Here is a 20,430-nt window from a genome sequence, read left to right as displayed (position 1 = left end):
AGAGCCTCTTGAATTAAAGCTGAAAATCTCCAGTTCTATTACATCTTAACTGTTTGATATAAAATCCACTGCAGTTGTGTACAGAGGCAAAACTACAAAACTGTGCCTTTGCCCAACAAATTATGGATTTACCTGTAAAATCTTAGAGTACAGGCCACTAATATCAGAACTAGGAACAGAAAACTTTCTGCAGAATTAAATGTGTGGCACAACAAGAAAGAAATTCATTGTCAGTAGTCTTGTTACTTAAGCACTGTGTAGCTATCTACAGTAAATGCATAAAATAGCGTCATGGTGGAGAAAGATTTTCACAATGTGAATCAGAAGTACCGAAAGACTGTGCATGGCTAAAGCTTCACTGCCAGGAAATACCACATATGCATAAGATGCAGCACAAATGCATGCCTTTTTTTTTTTTTTTGCTGGGCCTGCAAGAAACCCAGAACAAATTACACTGGCACAAATAGATTACCTGCATGTGGCTGGAACAGTCTGTGCTGTGACACTGATTTATGGTAGGCTGCTATCACATTTTGCTATTCACACTGCAAGGTCAAAACATACATGTGGCAAGCTTTAAGTGCACAGAAACAACAGTATAGAGTGGGTTACAGCATCTGTGCAATTGTCTACTTGGCTGTAATTTTACAATTTATTTATTTATTTATTTTTTAAATAGGAATCAATTTTTGCCGCGATTTAAAGGAAATTCTAGATTACAAAAGAAATCACTCCTGATGGATGCAGGAGCTCTGAGAGTAGAAGTGCAGGCTGAAAATGTCAGATATGGTGCTGAATGTCATGGTCACTCTGCTTCAGTGGCGTGGAAGAAAATCAGTGATCACACTTCTGCCGCACACAGGGACCTAACGCCAGAATAAAAACATCTTCTGTTCTGCTCTATGTTTACCTGAACTGAAAGTTATATTAAACTGTAATATCAATAGAACAAAATTAAACACATAGCACTTTATGTTAATTTATTATCAGTAGTGGGTGTCCCACAGCCAATCTAAACTCACAGCTACCGGCAGTCATCAGCAAATACTGTCATCAATCCTGTCTGGAGAAACAATTTGCTTACCTCAAACTCATCTACCCAGGAATCACCTTCTGTTACAGAGAGCGACTGGTTATTACATAGGAATGAGAAATGATTGCGAAGAATAATTAAAAGGCTTGAATCGTCCTTTATCTCTTTGTGAGGTTCTGCTGAGAGACGCCCCCACCGCCCCTGCAACATCAGTGTGAGTATGTGTTTAGAGCATGATGAATGAGTCATTGTGCTTCAGCTATTTTGGCAACAGAGTGATGATGATGGTACTAGATGAGTTAGTTAATGCCTCAAATATTCGGTGAGCTTTCAAGTGTCTTAAAAGAGAAATCCTGTGCCAGTGGAAAATCTTTAAAAAAAGAGTCATCTTCATCTACTTTTCCATCAACAAAGGATTTCATCAGTTAAAGCTTTTGGATAATTTTGTTTCTTCTTTTTAAAAAGAAAGAAGTTAGTTTCAAAATGTAAAGCTTGATAACACCCTTCGCTGTAAAATCAGAGTAGCAGGTTTGCTTACTGTTTCCTGCACAAACAATTTCCTACACCAAATTACAACACTGTGTTATACGTAAGATTCACGTTGCTAAATGCTTTTTTGCCATTTCACTGTTATTTTAGGCTTCTTGTTGTGCACAGTTAATTGCCACAAAATGTAATTGCCTGTTTTTATCCCTAAATGGATTTAAGTCGTGCTTAAATTCTGATATGAATCTGATGATCTGGTTGGATTTTCCCCACACAACCATCTCTTTTAAAGATGGTCTGAAAAAAAGAAAGGGCCTCAGTTGCGGTTCATATTATAAAGAGTTACCAAGAGAAAATATCCAGTGAGCAGCAGTCCAGGGAAAAATTCCCTTGTTGGAGTCATAGGTCAGAGGAGAATGGCCACACTGTTTCGGGATGATAGGAAGGCAATGGAAACTCAAATAATCACTCATTACAACAAAAATTTGCAGAAAAGCATCTCTGAAGATACAACACATCAAAACTTGGAGCAGGCGGCCTACAGCAGCAGAAGAGCACATCAGGTGCCTCTTCTGTCAGGTAAGAACAGGAAACTGAGGATACAAATGACACAGGCTCTCTTAAATCCTCTTGGCACACTTTGTCTCCCATAGTAACAAGATGACATTGTTTAAGTGGCAGAGCCCTCTTGAGTAATGTTGTTGACTAAGTCCATCACTTTGTGACCAGAGTGCAACCACCTTCTGTTGGCTGCTTCAGCAGAATAACACATCATGTCTCAAAGCTCACAAAGTTGAAGATATGCAATGAAGAATTTAGTTAAAGCAAAAGTGGGTCAACCTCAGTATTAGAAAGTGTAACCAATGATGTGCATGTTATTCTCTCCTTTATATTGTGTTCTTAAAACCCAAATACAATTGTTCAACAGTATTACACTAAAGGTACTAAATGCCTGCTGAACTGTATGGATGAATGCGTTTTAGTGAGAGTGCCCATTGTGTAACATCTGAAGTAGGACATGGCATGCTGGTCTCATAATCACAGACTATGGTGCAGCTATATATTTTTCACAGTTATATAACTGTACTTTACTCCTCCGCCTCACTGGACAGGGGAAGGATAGAACTCTGTGCAGTTCCCTGATTTCATGATTAGTTCGCTCAGGTTTGGTTATATCAGGAACAGAAAGCAAACCTGGAGATGTAAAATGAATCAGGGTTTATAATAACATCCAACATCATGGTCTATCCTCCGGTTATGCCAGTTGCCGTGAAGGTATTTTGATATTGTTTGCATTTATGGCTGAATGAAGTGAAGAGTACTCAGAAAGGCCCCGACTACAGCATTAGAAAGCTTCAACATTCAGTCCAAATTTCTAGAAAAAGAAAATTATATTCAAATAGAAGAATCTGAGTATTGTTTTGATAATAGTAAAATAAAAAATCCAAGCATTTAGAGAAAATATTGTTATCTATTAGTAATTCAGTATATACAAGTAAAAACACAAAAATACAAAGACACAAACTTCTAGTAATAAATCAGAGAAAACCAGTTACTTTAATTTAAATGTACAATTTTTCAGTTATCAGCTGATTTTAATCCAACACAACTCAGGTAAGTAAAAAGTCAAGGCTCCACAGAGGTGTCTGAAATCTTAATTCCTTCCCATTTCCACTGCTTGCGAAGATAATTCATATTGTATGAATATGATTTATGATAAATCATAAACATGTGTGCTGTAGTCGCGGTGGCCGAGAGGTTAAGGCGTTGGACTCGAAATCCAATGGGGTTTCCCCGCACAGGTTCGAACCCTGTTCGTGACGATAAAGCTTTACTGAATTTCCCGGAGGAACCTACCTGAAAGATTAATAAAGTCCTATCTATATACTTTAAGGTGTGGTTTGGTTGTGATTGGCAAGTCTTTTCCTTATGAATGTGCTACATTCTTGGTTTCTTACTCAGAGCCACCGCTCCTTCGGCCGCAGGCTCTAAAACAGCTGATTACAAAGAAATGGTTAATGTCCATTTAGATACAGTCCCTCTGTGCTGAACTTAAAGTGACGTGCGGAGGAGTTTGACTGGCCTGCATAGAGCCTTACCTCAACTCAATCCAGCACTTAAGTGGTAAATCAGTTGTAAACATTCATTTTCTTAGTAAGTGTTGAGAGGCATGGACACAAACCATGTCTGTCACACTAGATGAGTGAAGTGTATCTTTAAATAACAATAGAGCCAATAACAGTTTGAAGTTTTCCAAAGGTCAACAAGCAGGTGCTCTGTAACATACAAAAACGTGATTCCTTACCAGCTTCACACCCATGAAAACTATCAGTTCTGTTCACAGACAGTGTGCACTGGAAACCATGTGTGTGCTGCTCTTGTAGCTTGTTTTCCAGTGTTTGGGGACAGGTGGCCCAGAGTCACTTTTTGGCAGCAGGTCTTGACTTTCTGATCAGTAATCTGCTCACTGTCTGCTCTGGCTGGAGGACACAAACCTGTGGAGTGTTGACCATATTGCATCTTATTAGGTTTCACTTTCTGAGGAAGAACAACATCTGTTTGGAGCGTTAGGTTCCCATGAGAGCAGCGTTTCTGAGCCGGTGGACTTCTTTTATCCACCACTGGTTGTCTTACCAGCTGAAATGATCAGACTAGTCCCATGAGTAGGCACTGTTAATAGATATTTCAGAGGTGTTGAGGTATGAATAATTAGATTAGCATCCTTTATACTACATTACAGGGAAAACATGTTGCAATCGTAGCAGCATAGACAGTTCATAATGCTGTATGATATGTTATAAGGTAGAGAAGATAAAAAAAACCCCACTATAATTATCCACTCCGCTATTATCAACATATTAACAGGCTTGTGGTGATGCTGACATACTATAATGCAGGTTCATCATCATAATTATTCACTCATGAAGATATAGTCATATGAGAAAGAACATTTCCACAGGACTCTCTGTAATCCGGTGGAAAAATAAGCCCACTCTGTGATTCGGCAGCTTGTAGAACCTCCTGTGGCAGCAATAACTTGAAGTAATTGTTTTTGTTATCATTTAATCAGTCTTTCATATCATTGAGCAGGAATTTGGACAATTTATGCACAAGTCTATTAATGTCCAGAGACAAGATTTCAATCAGGTTGAAATGAGGTTGTGGACTTTGGGCCACTGCAACACAATGATTGTTTTCTTCTTGAACCATCCTGTAAATTTACGCTGGTGTTTGGTATTATTAGCCTGCTGCATACCCAGTTTCAGCCAAGCTTTAGCTGACAGACCTGTAGTCTCACATTTGACCTTTAGAATGGTCTTCATACATTTGATTGGCAACATCTGGCTGATTTATACCATCTAAATTCCTTTGAAAGCACCAGGGGTGTACAGGACTGCGCAGAGTCCTGTGAAAATTTGGTTTTTACACAGCTGTATAATCAGATTTCCTGGTAGCGTAATATTTACTAGTCAGAAAACGCTAAAGTGTGTGAACCAGAAACACCTAGGGCTTGCTTACCTTATCTGCCTGAGATCATAAAAAGTGATTATTTCACTGTAGCACGGATTCTCACTACTGAAATCAGAGCAGTTCATCTTGAAATAAAGAAACTAATTAAGAACTTACTTATATAAAAAAAAAATAGCTCAGTTTGTTAAATTAAAATAAATAAATCAACCCCTGTATTTTTCATCAGTTTCCAATTTTCGCATCCATGTGAAAATGAACAAAGCTACTAAAATCATGAAATAAAAACAACATTTTAAACAAGCATGTGACTTGTCTAGTGATCATTTTTAGATTTTAATTCAAATTAGACCAGCTGGGATGCTTGATGTTTTGCCATAATCTGTTTTAATGAATATAGTACTATATTTTGTAAAATATTTAAACAAAAAACAATATTAAAATGGCAAAAGTGAGTGGAGGAAGGATCAAGAAATTAGACAACCAGTCACTTTATGTGCTGAGGAATCAGCTTTGAGAATTTTTTCTTAAAGCTAAACATGGGCTACTGTGTGATCCAGTTTGTAGTTACAGGGAATTATCCGTTATTAAGAATGTTGTTAGCAGTGGTACAAAAGTTATACTAACTGCAATTCTCCTTATGCTGCAACATTGTAGTATCATGGCAGCTGGCAAAGGCAAGATGATTGACATTGATTGCCGCATAAACAAGCCAACTGATAGATATATGTATTTATATCCATCCAAAACAAGGCATTTGGCTTGAGGCAGTTTTCAAATCAGCAGGCCATGAATATCAAATCATTCAGAATTACGCAGAAGAGAGCGACTGGCGGACATCTGGTCGACTGGTGCTTGTGCTCTGCTGCCTGCTTGTTAGCATATCAGAGAGAGAGAGAGAGAGAGAAATGCATCTTTCAGCCAGAGACAGAAAATAGCACGTAGCATATGTTTCCAAAGAAGAACAGATCATTTAAACAGAGATTATTGTTTTATTTGAACATTTCAGAAAAGTGCCTTCAGTTTACATAACCTCCAGAAGAACACATGCATGAGCCAGTTTTAGACAGAGCTCCTCTTTGTTTTTAACTGATGAAGTTGAAAACAAACCACCCCAACCGCTCCACTCTGAGCCACCGCCACTGTTATCCAACCTTGTTTATGAGTCCCCTGTGCTGCAAGAATACGTAACGCACACTGCAGGAGAAAGGGAGGGTTTGCTACAGAATTTTTTCAACTGGAAAGATCGCCCTGAACCATCTTCCATCCTCTGAATTTATTTCAAGACGATGTGAAATTGTCACTTTCTACGTAAGTGAAGCAAGGACAATTGCGCTCATTGTCGACATGCTGCCTTGCTTGCCGTCGGCTGGTTGCCTGCATGTTTTCAGAGGAATGCATTATCCTGAAGAGGCCTGTCTCTTTGAGCTCATTTACCATCCCCTGTATTCATCAAAAGATGAAGCTCAAACTCAAAATGGAAGAAAGATTTCATATAAATAAGCAAATATTATGCACTTTGTACATAAATTAAGAAAGAGGCAGATACAGATAAAGAAAAGGTGGATTGTACAGTTATCTTTTTTTTTTTTCATTACAAAAATCCAATTTTTTACTTTCATTTTCATGATACTGTAGGTATCTTAAAAATGTGTCTAAGGTCCAGCCAGAATCCTAAGTATTTAAAACAAAATCAATAGTTTCAGTTTTACGACTATGAAGAGAATGGAGGCTACTTTTAGGTGACCTTATGAATATCATAGACTTAATTTTACTGAAATTTAAAACAAGCTCATGCTTGATAAGAGATTTTTGAAATGTATCAAAACCAGACGAGATTTGCAATGTTCAGTTTAAACAACAAGCGAGTGGAATATATAATAGTGTCATCTGCATAAATACACATATTACAGTTTTGGCTGGTAGAGATAATATTGTTTGTACACAAGGTGAAAAAAAAAAACAGATCCAAGAATGGTTCCCTGTGGAACGCCTGTTAAAATGACCTGAACCCTCCTCTACATGAAACCATTTAGAGAACTCTTAATCTAAGAGTGAGTCAATCTATTGACTGAGAATATATTGATGCCATGAATCGAATGTTTCTGATAGATCAGTGATCCACCTAAAGCGTTTCAGTAATATTACTGAGTAGACATGATGCAGCTGTTGTGGTACTGTGACATGCTCTACTAATATACATTTTTAGTTTACATCAAAAAGTAACTTTCTGTCGCAATATCCCATAAATAACTTAGTTTAGCCTTAGCTTCTCATATGCAGCCCTACATTTCAGATTGACAAGACAACACCAAAAGGTCATCTAGGTAGCCATTCTTGAGTTTACTGTTAAATTATATGATCAGTATTAGCTGATAGATTTATTTTTGCAGTGAAGTTTTAACTGACTTTTAAATCCTGATTTTTTCTTTTCTTTCCTCTTTTTTGTGTTTCTTTTAAGCTTGACAAACTAACGTTTAGGAGAAAAAAAATGACACATTATTCCTCTCACAGTGTTGGCTGACTTTAGGAAATGTTACGCATATTTTTTTTTATTAATGACTTTTTTCTTTTCTAAAAGTACATATAACCCATCCATGATGGCTGAAAAAGTCAAGGTTCAAACTCGTGGCCTTATAAACAGTATCCAATAATGACAATGACATGAACAAACACTGAATCTCAACAGGCACAAGTCAAGATAGCAAACCACATAAAGCAGAAACCCGTTTTGTCTCCTGAGCTGACATACGAATGGTTTCCCCGTTGGGAAACCACCGATGTGGAAACAATTTTTCATTTTGATTATCGGGTTCTCTTTTTGTGCTCCTTCTGCCAAGCATCTCCACAAGTCTGACACTGATGCTATTCAGATCATTTCTAAGAAGCTCAGAATTGATTATAAATGGATCAAATGACAAATGCAGGGTGCTAAAAAATATTGTTTTGCATGCAAAATAAATATACATTTTCCTGGCACTGTAAGAACTCCACCATGTAACGACACAGTCAGCTACTGCACACAATGCACAGCTCATTGAGCTGGCTATCTTTACAGGGGCTGGCTTATGATGTGGATAGAATGATGGTGGTTAACATCAACCTAATTCCCCTGTTATTACTTCTCTTTCCAGAGAAAAGATGAGAAGTACAATTTAAGACCTGACCCAACATAAAAAAAAGCATTAGGTTTGTTTGCAGCGTGACAAAAATGTAATAAGAAGCTCAACGTGTCATTAAAATGTCTGCATCGATCAATATCTGTCAGGCTTACATCTACCAGAACTGCAGGTTTACACAGGGACCAGCCAGAGTGTGTCATGATTACAGGAACAGCTGCTGACACGAACCTGCAATATTAAGTCATTATATTGATATTAAACAAATCTTACTATAGTCTTGAGAATTATCAGGGTAGGGTTCATTTTACATAGAAATAGGGGAAAGATGGCAGTGTCTTTTACTCGCTTTACCTTTCTTTTTTTTCCCCAAATACATATATTACAAATGCCAAAAACAGAACATGATCCAATGACATTTAGTTTCTTTGAAGACATACATCTCAGTCAGTGGCATAACTCCCCTGAAATAATTAAAGCTAAACAATTTACATTGTACATACGAGTTTTAAAAAAAGTGAAAAATTTTATGGTAATTTGGGTAAACTAACCCATTGGCAAATCTTATTTTATCAGAATTTCACAGCTCATAGAAAGAATAATATCTGTGTATTTCTGCATCTCTGGGCATGTAAACAGGATGAAAGTTATCATCCATGAAAGGTTAGAATAAGAGATCTTTTTGATATCAGACAAAGATGATATCTGACTCCAAAGCAGTTTAAAAATTCCTGAAAGGCTGTCTTAAAGCACAAGCAGTAATTAGCCATCACTTCATTTAATGGGGGAATGTTAAAACAGTGATTAGCCTGTCTTTGTTGACTTGATTAATTCATTCGCTGGCGTGAAAGCAAGCAGCTGCAAGTCTGCTAATCAGTGGCAACAATCATCACAACACTGTAATCTTAATGACTATCTGAGTGAGGAAAAGATAATATTCAGCAAAGAACTATCGATCATCTTTTTTTTTTAGACAAAAGCATATCAATTCTACATATATATTTTTACATTTAAACGTGTAAAATTGTGACTAAATACATTTTCCACTTGCCAGTAACATGTCTAAGTGTTGTGCCAAGAATGGCTTCGATGCTCTTTATACATCACGTGTTCTGACATCGATGAGTATTCAAACCTCACAAGCAAATCAACACTGAACTGAGTGAAGCAAATAAAAATGAAAGGATTAGAAAAAAATCAGGATGACTCATACTGCAACTAATGAAGCGACTGGAGCTTTAAATTCATGTACGCTGATTCCTGAGAGTTACTCGAAAGGCTTCAAAGGATTAAAGGACAGATGTCTTATGGTTTTAAAGAGATATCATGTGATGATGCCATGTAAAACAAAGGGACGTCCTTTGTTTTACATGGCATCATCGTTTTGCAGATGAGGTTTTCACATAAACTATTGTTCACTAAGTAAAAAGCAAGGTACGGTTCTTAGGAATAAAATACATTTTTATGAACAGTTCTTTTGTCTCTCCTTCTTCGCTTTGACTTACATAACAATGTTGTGACACTATGTCAATGAAAATAATGTTCATACCTACATCCAAATCTTTAAAATTATTTCTACAAAACCGATCAGACAGAATTTTTACCCTAGATAAGTGACATTAACTTAGTAATCAAATCATTCTTCAGTATGGCAACTTTTTTTTGTTGTGCATAAATTATAGTTTCCTATTTTTTGTAGCACAAAAAGAACAAATGACAACGTTAGCATACATACAAAATACATACATGCATAAATGTAGCCACTGTAACATTACCCACAGGATTGCTGTGTTTGAAAAGGATAAAGCCTCAACTTTTACATCATAACATTTTGGGGCCAGAAGGGACCGTATTTAGATGAGAGGGGGGTATGTGGAAGGTTTTCTTAATCTTTGGCAACATTGCACAGACATGCACATCTCTTACACTCTTACAATGAATCTAACAACAAGTAAGCCAAATATTTGCGTATAACATGCCTCAAAGGACTCAGCAACAACACAGTCAGCAGGTCCACTTCAGTGACATGAATTAGTACCCATGAAGCCTAGCAGATAGCTTAACGCCCACCTTTCACTCAGCATGGCCAAGAACACATACAAAATAATACAATACAATAAAAAACGGTGATCCACTGACCAATTGTGCTAAATGGGAAGATTATTAAAAACAGTTTTTTGTACTAGTCTGAAAACGTGCTTATATCTGCTCAAAGGGGCTGGCATTTTTAACATGGCAGTTTATGGTGACTGACTCACTTTTCTAGTTAGTTTCTAGTGGCCATTAGAGGAACTACAGTTTTTGAAACTTCAAAGGTTATACTTGGAAATGATTTTAATTGCCTTAAATTTATGTGAGCAAAGTCCCGATACTGTGTGCTTTGGTTCACTAAAACAAGTGACTCAATTAGATTTCCTAACAATTAACTTAATGTTCAAGAAATTGTTCAGCTTCTCACTGCTCATGATTATATTATTATTTTACATCTTTGGTTTGGTCTTGTTCAATGACTGCAGTCTTGTTCAGCGCGATACTTTTTAAATAAGACAGCTTTGGCTTTTTTAAAGATCCAGTACAAATGCAGCATATTTCAAATCTGCCCACATATATAGAGGCTAAAATACACTTGATTTAGAACATTTACACAACTTTAGCTCATTTAACTTCTACGCTCCAACAGGTCACTGAAATTACACTTAGTAAAAACAGATTTTGATCTTTCTAAATGCAAGTTGGCATTCCACAGCAGGTAAACCTCAACCTTAAATAATAACAATTATAAATGGCTGAAATGTTAAAAGACTGAAGTCAACATTGGCCTGTGCACTGACAAGTATTTTATACTGACAGAGCGCATGTGCATAAAATGACCAAAACCATCAAAGCCTCTCATTTTTTTTACTCTCCTAACTTATCTGTGGCTCTCACTGTAACCCCTCATGTTTTCTTTGTTTGTGATTCAACTAAATCATGTCACAAATATATGATTTCACTTTAGAAATAATTTATTGCAAAGTGATTTCACATTGCAAACCTTGCTGTGTCCATATTAAAATAAATTTTGTGCCAAGTATTTATTGCAGTTGAACACTTGTGTGTATGTAAAAAAAATTCAACATATATTACTGTAATGACTCATACTTTGCAATGTGCTTATTATAGCAAGTACAGACATAAGCTTAATAAGCTTTATTTAGCTACTCTACATTGGGATTTGGATGTGGGCACGATTTTTAAGTATGTTTTCTAGAGATGGACCGATCCGATATTACGTATCGGTATCGGTCCGATACTGACCTAAATTACTGGATCGGATATCGGAGAAAAATAAAAAATGTAATCCGATCCATTAAATATCACGAAAGCACCTCACAAAACTTGCAACACGCCGTAACTCACCTCAGAACGTTAGCACGTCGGAGCAGTATGCATCACGTGATAGAGCGGCTGTGGCATGCGGGACCTGTCGGTGGTCTGGATAGCATGTGGAGCTTCGCTAGCAACCTGGCATTTCATCTCCGACAAAGTTATCCCCGAGAGAAGTAAAGCAAGTGTGTAAGTCCATCTCTGAATGTTTGTAAAGCATTCCCACATTAAGCTTAACAAGCGACTGCCTCTCGCTCTCCGGCTGCTACTTCAATCGTGAAACTGCTTAAATCAGCTGATCGGCTTTTCTGTGCGAGTCTGTCTCTCGTTTGTTTTTGGTCCACTTTGTGCCAGAAAGAGCAAACCAGCGGCTGAACAACAGCAGCACGTTTAAGCTTGATAAGCTGTTGTTAGAATTTATTTAATATTAATTTCTACACCAGGATCTTTTTCTACGTAGCTGACGGCTGGTAACTGTGCAGGGGCGGATCTAGCAAAGTTTAGCCAGGGGGGCCGATAGGGCATTAACAGGGAAAAGGGGGCACAAAGACATACTTTTCTTTCTTATTCTCATTTAAAATGTCTAGCTTTTAATAAATAATTATCTGACACCCAAAGTTTTAATTTGATGTAAAATGAATAGAAGTCAATTACTGTATATAGTGACTATTAAGTCTAATATATATACCCTAGTAAGCTATAGTACTTTTTACTTTGGGAAGGTACCATCTGTGCAGTCTGCAATTTTGTTGAAGAAAGATGTTGAATCTATTTAATATTTCTTGAAAAATAATTGATTTCTGTGCATTTTTTTCACACTGCATCAAATTAAGGTTGATTACGTCGATTAAGCATCATGAGGTGGCGCGTGAGGGGTGGTTCCCTATTTTTTATTTATTTAATTTTGTTGTTGCTGGGAGTTGGAACCCTATTAGTTAGGTTGCTTAATATTTACGCTAAGTACTCTTTAAAATACCAGAATAGGGAGGATGGTGTAGGTCTAAGTTTATTAGATTGATCAGTATTGCTGAACTATGAAATATTTTTTTTGTATACAGGTATAACAGAATAGCTTTAGTGTAGTTGTTGTTTTAAACTTGAGTATGAACTTGCAGACTTGCAAAATGCAGCAAGATATTTTAAAAAACAGTTTTGTTGATTAAAAAACACTATATCGGATTCATATCGGTATCGGCAGATATCCAAATTTATGATATCGGTATCGGTATCGGACATAAAAAAGTGGTATCGTGCCATCTCTAATGTTTTCAGATAATATTAAAAATGAAAAAAAAAGGTAAAATATTGGTAAATTGATATGCTTATCAATTAACACAACTGCTTTTGTATAAAAGTGACAGTATATCTCCTGAAATCCTGACTGCTCTTCAAAGAGCTCAGTGTTTGGATTCACAGCACTGCACAACAAATCCAAAGTGATTTCTGTTGCCTCTGTAGGTCTGTCACGCAGACACAATCCTCGTTTCATCTTGATAGTTCGGTTTATGAGCACGAGAAGTGCTGTATGTGCGTTATTACAACCAGTAAACACAGTGACCTCGCAGTCCCTGGTGTCATCTGATAAGCCAAAGTAATCAAGCTCCCCCTCATGAGATGCCCTCATTAGCTTAAACATTTGATAGCTGAATCTTGGGTTAGCAGCCTCTTCTCCTATAATCCCATTAGCTTCATCAAGCTCAGGCCTTACTGGTGGAGGAAATGGCTGCCAAATTGTGTGCATCTGGAACATATTTTCAGAGTCCACATAAGGATTTCTGAAATTCACATCTGGGCAAAGCTGTTTTAAAGCCATTTAGCAGATTTATGGAAATCCCATTAAAGTGTAACTGACTGAAGTCAGTGCTGTTGAAATTGGAAGATACAATGTTGTGACAAAAATTGCCTGGGCTCATTTTTGAAAACGACGTCCTATGAATAAATTGTAGAAGCACAACTGTAAAAAAGAGAAAGAGAGAGTTTGAAAAGACAGATGCCTGATGACCTCACTCCTTGTGGCCATTGATGAAAACGAGTTAACAACTTCATGAAATACATTAGGATAAAAAAAATAAAGCAGCACAATGCATCCTGGTTGCTGTAAAGCAGAGTGACAGCAGGAAATAGGTGCTTTGCATATTGTCTTCCCTAATGGGAAATTCTCACTTACCTGCAAGGTCATTTTCACACATGACTGCTTCATAGATTTAAAGGGCATTGTAAGGCAGATATTTAGAAATCATACTAAATATTTGTTTTTGATATCTAGAATAAATTTGTATTTTCACTGAAAAATGCAAAGCAGAAAAGAAAAACAGCTTGTTGGGGGATGTGGGATGCTGCAATGAAAACAACAGCAGCCGATCTTTCTCAGATCTTTCTCAGAGCTGTGTCTTTTATGACATTCACTTTGAATTAACTCCATATGATGCCCAAACAATTAGCTAAATTAATATTTAATTAAGCCTCATATTTAATTACGATTAAATATGAGGCTGCATCTGCACCAACACTGTAACCGCGATAAAGCCAGTGCACCCATGTTTAGCAGTTGTAATACTTACAGTGTTTGCCACCTTACTTTGAGGAGAATGAATGCTAATGGAAGCACAGCTGAAGCTGCTGGGTATGTCAGTCCTCCATGAGGGACCCTGATGGTACAGTATTTGCCAAAATCATCAGTCTATCCTGTGTTTTAAACTATTTCAGTTTAAAATATATATATTTTTTAAAATGTGCCAGAGAGCGATGGGCGTGTGGCAAATAACCATGTCTATAAATCTGATGAAGGAAAAGCTTAAAAAGCTTAAACTTGTGACAGACACACATCAGCATTGCCAGGCCCAGACCTATCCTGCTGGCATAGCTTAAAGGATGTGTAAGTACAATGTGAAAAATTCTTACAAACAACATGACACATAAATATAAATGCAACATCCATTAGCTATATAAATGTAACAGTAAGGTGTGTTATTTCTATAGCGCCAAATCACAATAACAGTGATTTATATATTTTAAGGTAAAAACCCAACAATAATATAGAGAAGCTCCAACAATCAGATGATCCCCCTAAAAGCAAGTGCTCGGCGACAGGGGGAAGGAAAAACTCCCTTTCAACAGGATGAAACCTGAGGCAGAACCAGGCTCAGGGAGAGATGGCCAACTGCCATGACTGGCTGGGAGAGAGGGGAGGAAGACAGGGCAAAGACACAGAGACGCAGAGATTAATACTAACCAATGATTAAATTCAGAGTGATGTTTAAACACACAGTGAGTGAAAGAAGGTGAGTGAAATAGAAACAGTGCATCATGGGGAAGCCCCCAAGCAGCCTAGACCTATTGCAACGTAACTAAGGGAGGTTCGGGGTCATCTGATCTAATCCTAACTATATGCTTTATCAAAAAGAAAAGTTTTAAGCCTAAAAGCAGATAAGATGATCTGTCTCCTTAATCCAAACTGGGAGCTAGTTCCATAGAAGAGGGGCCTGAAAGCTGAAGGCTCTACCCCCCATTCTACTTTTTTCCTAAATATCCTTGGAACCACAAGCAAGCCAGCAGTCTAAAGAAATAGGCACCAAATACACTGCAATCAGGAGATGACATTGTTTCATACAGTAAGTCATGAAACTGCATTAAAAACAGTCTGCCAACAGCAGTGGGAAACAGTAACAACAATGTTAATTGCTTAACCCACAATCAGCAACAGTTTCTGTAATAATTTTAAATAGTTTTTGCAAGAAAAAAGTTCAGTATGGCTTCTAAATACAAATATTCTCAATTTTTTCCTTCTACAACTATTCAAATCTTAACATTTTGTGCACTGAATAGAAAATTGACTTCAAAAAACAAAAAGTGTATCAAGGATGAGACTCACATAGGAAATATCCCGTATGTGTTAGAAAAAGCTTGTGGGAAATTTTGTTTTCATGCATTTTTGGCAGAAACGTGTTTAAAGGCCGACAATCCAATGTAACAAAAAAAGGAATCTATCACAATAACCGCCGACCACAACAATGTGCCAGGAGAGCCAGCTCAATAAAACTCAGCGTCCAATATGGCCCGCCATGAAATGATCGACGGTGTAATGAAGAAGCTAATGAGGGGGATCAAGATCGCTGCAGAGCCAATAAATCAACACAACTGTGCCTACAATGATACAGGAGCAATCAGTAATGCTGGTCAGTGCGCAGGGAGCAGAGGGAGGATGGGGGCTGGGGAACAGAGAGGGGAGGCAGACATGGGGGTTGACACTTTAATGCAAGTCAATGTCTAGAATATCCTGGTTTTATTTGTCTTTTAGAAAAGCATAGCTTCAGTGTGAAGTCAGCACCTAATGGGGAAATCATTCAGTAAAAACTTCCTGTCTAAATATATATAAATGTGATAATCACTACAATTATATTTTTGATGGCACTTTTCCAGGTAAAGACTGTCCTTGGATCCTGTCTGAAAAATCAATACGGCTCTGCTCTGATCAGCACACTGTGAGGAAGATTCCCAAGCGTAAGCAAGTTGAAGCAGAAGGTCAATCAACACTTCAGTCCAGATGCATCTGCAGGGAGGCACTTAAACAGCACCTTTTTGAAATCATTTAAAAATCATTAGTCCTCGTGCTGAAATCAGAGGACAGTCCGCCTCTGTTTCAGTCAATACTGATCAATTATTAATTGCAAATATTTACAGAGTGGGACTGAAAAAAAACTTTTTTCTTCCTCACAACAAATCAACCAAGGTTGGCATGTTTCTGTAGTTAGAGTACGTTGTAGCTAACACATACCAGAGCTGCTGGTCAAACCATAGCCACAAGGGTGACCAGGAAACTATTTTCACCCCAAAATCAATACACATTAGGCACTGTAGTGTAGTGATTCTCAGACTAGGGGTCTTGACCTTTCTACAGAGATAACTAGAGAGCAGCTCATTTTGGGAGGAGGGAATACAAAACAACTATATGTATATATAAGAAACATAAAATCTCAAGCCTGAATTCACTCACAATAAAAAAAAAATAGTGAAAAGGTTCCACCAAAAATCATTAAGGGCAATAAATGCCGCCAGCAGACATCAAAAAGCCAATCACATGATCACAACTCATTGCATTTAGGTATGTAGACACGGTCAAGATGATCTGCTAATATTCAAACTGAGATTCGAAACGGTGACCAGGGGTGATGTAAGTGACTTTGAATGTGCTCTTACCTGCTGGGATTTTCCCACACAACCATCTCTAGGGTTTACAGAGAAAGATTTTAAAAAGAGAAAATGTCCAGTGCGCGGCATGTTTCTAGGTGAAAATGGTTTGTTGATACGTGGGGTCAAAGGAGAATGGCCAGAGTGCTTCGAGCTACTTTGAGCTGATAGGAAGGCAAGAGCAGCTCAGATAAACTCATTTTAACCAAGCTATGCTTGAAAGACCAAATCTGTCCCTTTTTGACCACAGTGTGTGCTCAAATGGCTTCCACAGTCACCAGATCAGACAGTGAGCGCGAGAGTCCATGCAGGTACCCACAATTGCAGAGTATTTACATTGTAAATACTATTATATTATATTTTCTTTGTTATTTACTGTGCTAAGTGCCTTCCTTTTACTTTATATCTTATACTTTTACCACGGTTATTTATTACTATGCTGCTTCTTGTTTTATTGCTGCTGGCCTCTGTGAGCTACCAAACAAATTTCATTGCATAACTACAATGACAATAAAGTTCTTCTTATCTTATCTTAAAATGTGTCTATATAGTAACAGTGAGCGTGTACCCTGGGCAGTGGACATCAAGCAGACCTGTATAACAGGAATGACTATTCATCTGTGGGACCTCCAGCTGTCTTTACTCACAAAATCAAGCGATAAAGGGTAAAACCTGCATTACTTTTAATGCCCAGAAGAAGAAAACTGTGTTTGTCAAAAGAGTTAAGATTGTTTAGAACTCTATTGGAAAACAGTCCTCCCTTGTTTTATCACCTCAGTAAACACAATGGATTAGTTTATGGGCGCCGTCAGCAATTATAATTCCTACTAAATGCTTAACTTTGCACATCAGTAAATAATTCCTTTGGTTTCGCATACAGAGCTGCTCCACACTCAGTATGTCTGGTTCTTAAAAACTAAGATGACGACACCAAAAACGCTCAACCTGAGGCTTCATGGCCACACTAATAGCTGGAGATGTCCCTTTACAGTCTTTCTGCGTATAAACTATTAAAGGAAATCTATCTTATGAGAAGCTGTGTAAATGTTATTAGAGTTCAAATATTGGATTTTATGCTACTTTATATTAACTGTCAGTTGTTAAAGTTTTATAGTTTCATTTTTAAAGTTCTTTTTTGTTTTTGAGTTTCAATTAGTTTAAAGGTTTTTTTTTCTCTGTTTAGTTTTTATTGTTTAAAAATGTTTAGTTTTAGTTCAGTTTGTATTCATGTCAGTGTTAGTTTTAGTCCTTTGACATAGAGGACATGTGCTGGAAGCAATATTTAGGAAAAATCAGTACATGTATTAAATAAAAACAAAGGCCTTCTTTAAAGCATTTGACTCTTAGTCTTATAGACATCCAGAGTCTCAATAAACATGCTCATCAAAGCCTCAGGCAGGTTCTTCGATCTAATACATTTACTTTTATTTCAGTTCACTAACACCCCTTTTCACATCAAGTTTTGACAGTTTAGTTGTTCATTATGATGAATTGCTACCACTGTAACCCTATATATTTGACAGAAAATAGGGGAATGCATAATATCCCCCCTTTAAATAAATACTTCAAATGCATGACCAAACAGGTACATGTACACTGAAGTATTAAGGCAGGGAAATAGTACTTCTTTGAGCAAAGACTAGATGCTGATTAAAGAAGACAACCTTCAGCTCTGTGTGAGTTTTTCCAGCGTGCACAGCCTTTGTGCCAACACAGCTGAGAGTGGTCCTGACCAACATTAAATATTCATAACAAAATAGGCAAAATCATATGCAAGGCAGGATTTAGTATAGGCTAAGTACTGCATATACAGTGTTAAGCCTACTACTGTGAATAGACCTTCATGCATAATAATGCCAGTAAAGGCTAATGGTGGAGGGGCATCCTGGTGCCTGCAGATGCACCATGGAGAGCCAGGTGCCCAGGGGAGGGATTGGCAGAGTCGAGCTCACTCAACACACATGCAAATGCCTGTTGGGGATTTCCCTCCACTGTGCACTTAGCGATAGCCATGCAGATATACCCCTATAATGCTGTTACATAGATGAACATCCCTGGTGACAGACCCTGATGCCATGCCCAGTTGCCCTCCATTCAAGAGCAAAAGCAAACACACACTCAGTCTGAAAACATGCAGAGGTTGCCAACTGAAAATAATGAGCAGATATCAGTATTTGCAGAAATAACATATTAAATCTGATCAAGACTTTAATTAAATGATCCAGACCATGTGTGGAAGAAATATTTAATTCAATGCATTTAAATGACAATAGAGTCTGTCTTTGCAGGGCGCTGCAGGCAGCTTGTATTGTGTCCCATGTTTGATTTGGGACCCAACCAGTGTATTTACATAATCTGAATTAAATGTAAATCAAGCCGTTTCATCTGCCTGCATCAGTCTCCCTGGATTTGAGGGGTTAAAAAGCGTGTGCTCAAAAACAGCACCTCTCAGCATGGTGGGTGGGGGTGATCCCCATTGTTGAAAAATCTGGAGTTAAAGGCCTGGAGCCTCTTCATTTCAGCTTCCTCTGCGTTTTTAAAAATCTAGCCCAGATGCCCCCTTGAAGGAAAAGGGCCATCCAGTTTGTATTTGTGATACAATTCACGTAAATGAGGCAGTTTGGCCTTAATCCTTGCCTAATTAAGTGCCAGTCTGCTGAGGCAGACTGCTAAGGGCCAAAGCGCAATACCTGTCGAATTATGGGAACAGCTGGAGATCAGCAGATCAGCACCACATTATTATCCTGCTCATTTATCGAGAGCCTAAAACAGGTGGACTCTCAACTCCAGTTGGCCGTCTTTATTTCTGTTGCTTTTCTTTCCCAATTAGGCTAATAATTTCCTGGAATCTGATGCTGGGAAAACAAGAAATTCTGTGGATTATTCACCCAAAAAGCTGTAAGACTAACTGTCTGTAAGCTTTTCTTCCCGCTGCAGCAGCCAGAAAATGGCGATACCTCTGAAATGTTCTGCATTAATTAATAAAAAACCTCATCAAATTAGCATTAAAATAATTATGGAATGAATAATGAATAACACCGAGCTGTTTGCCAAGGGGAATTTAATTAAACAATCAAAATTCTGTGTGTGGTGAAACAGTTCACGGTGGTGCTCTGCTTTTCTTCAGTGCTTTGATTTACTGTCGAATATGCAGGAGGTGCTCTAAGATTATACACTTCCAGCTTTGTAAAAATATACTGAAGCATCCAGGAAAAGTGTTATAAGCCAGTGCTGTGACCTACATAGTAGAATTTACAATTGTCCCTCTGTGATCAGCAGCTAATCAAGGCTGCCCTAGTTAGGCAATGTTACTGAGCGCCAGAGTGCAGGCAGTGTTGCCGGGCAAAATTCTGCAAAAGTCTCCTGTACATGAAAAAAACCTTTATCATATAAAGCAAACAGTCTGTTGTTCACCACGTGTTATAAAAAAATAATTAAAAAAAGATGAACATGTGTTTATTTTAATGTGGGGGTTGATCTCCCTTAATTTAGAAAACAGTGCTGCTCTTCGGCGATTCCTTTTAACAATAATTTATGTATGTTTTACCATTAGTGGTAGTGGTACATACCTTAAAAGTAAGTCTCTTCTATTGCGTTTGGATGTAACGCCACCTGCTGGCCACTTTGAGCTGGTGCTGGTGAATTAATAAGTCTCATCATAGCCAGTGTAATGGAGCAGTGAGGTATGTAATTAAAGCCTCTAGTTCAACTGCATTTTACAGTAACTTTCTAATAGTTCAATGACTTTTGTGTTTGCATGTAGTTTAAGCA

The 20,430-nt window shown here is 37.7% G+C and overlaps 1 non-coding gene across 1 annotated transcript; it reads left to right on the top strand.

The window, feature by feature from the left end:
* The first annotated feature begins 3,260 nt into the window (after positions 1-3,260).
* On the top strand, positions 3,261-3,342 carry trnas-cga (transfer RNA serine (anticodon CGA)). The gene has a single exon. It is a non-coding gene; the product is annotated as a tRNA-Ser (tRNA).
* Positions 3,343-20,430: the final 17,088 nt, after the last annotated feature.

The sequence above is a fragment of the Rhamphochromis longiceps genome, linkage group LG16, assembly GCF_057381845.1.
Source record: "Rhamphochromis longiceps isolate RC_006_pf linkage group LG16, R_longiceps_female_GT1.1, whole genome shotgun sequence".
NCBI classification, from domain to species: domain Eukaryota; kingdom Metazoa; phylum Chordata; class Actinopteri; order Cichliformes; family Cichlidae; genus Rhamphochromis; species Rhamphochromis longiceps.
This window is presented reverse-complemented; position numbering and strand designations above follow the sequence as displayed.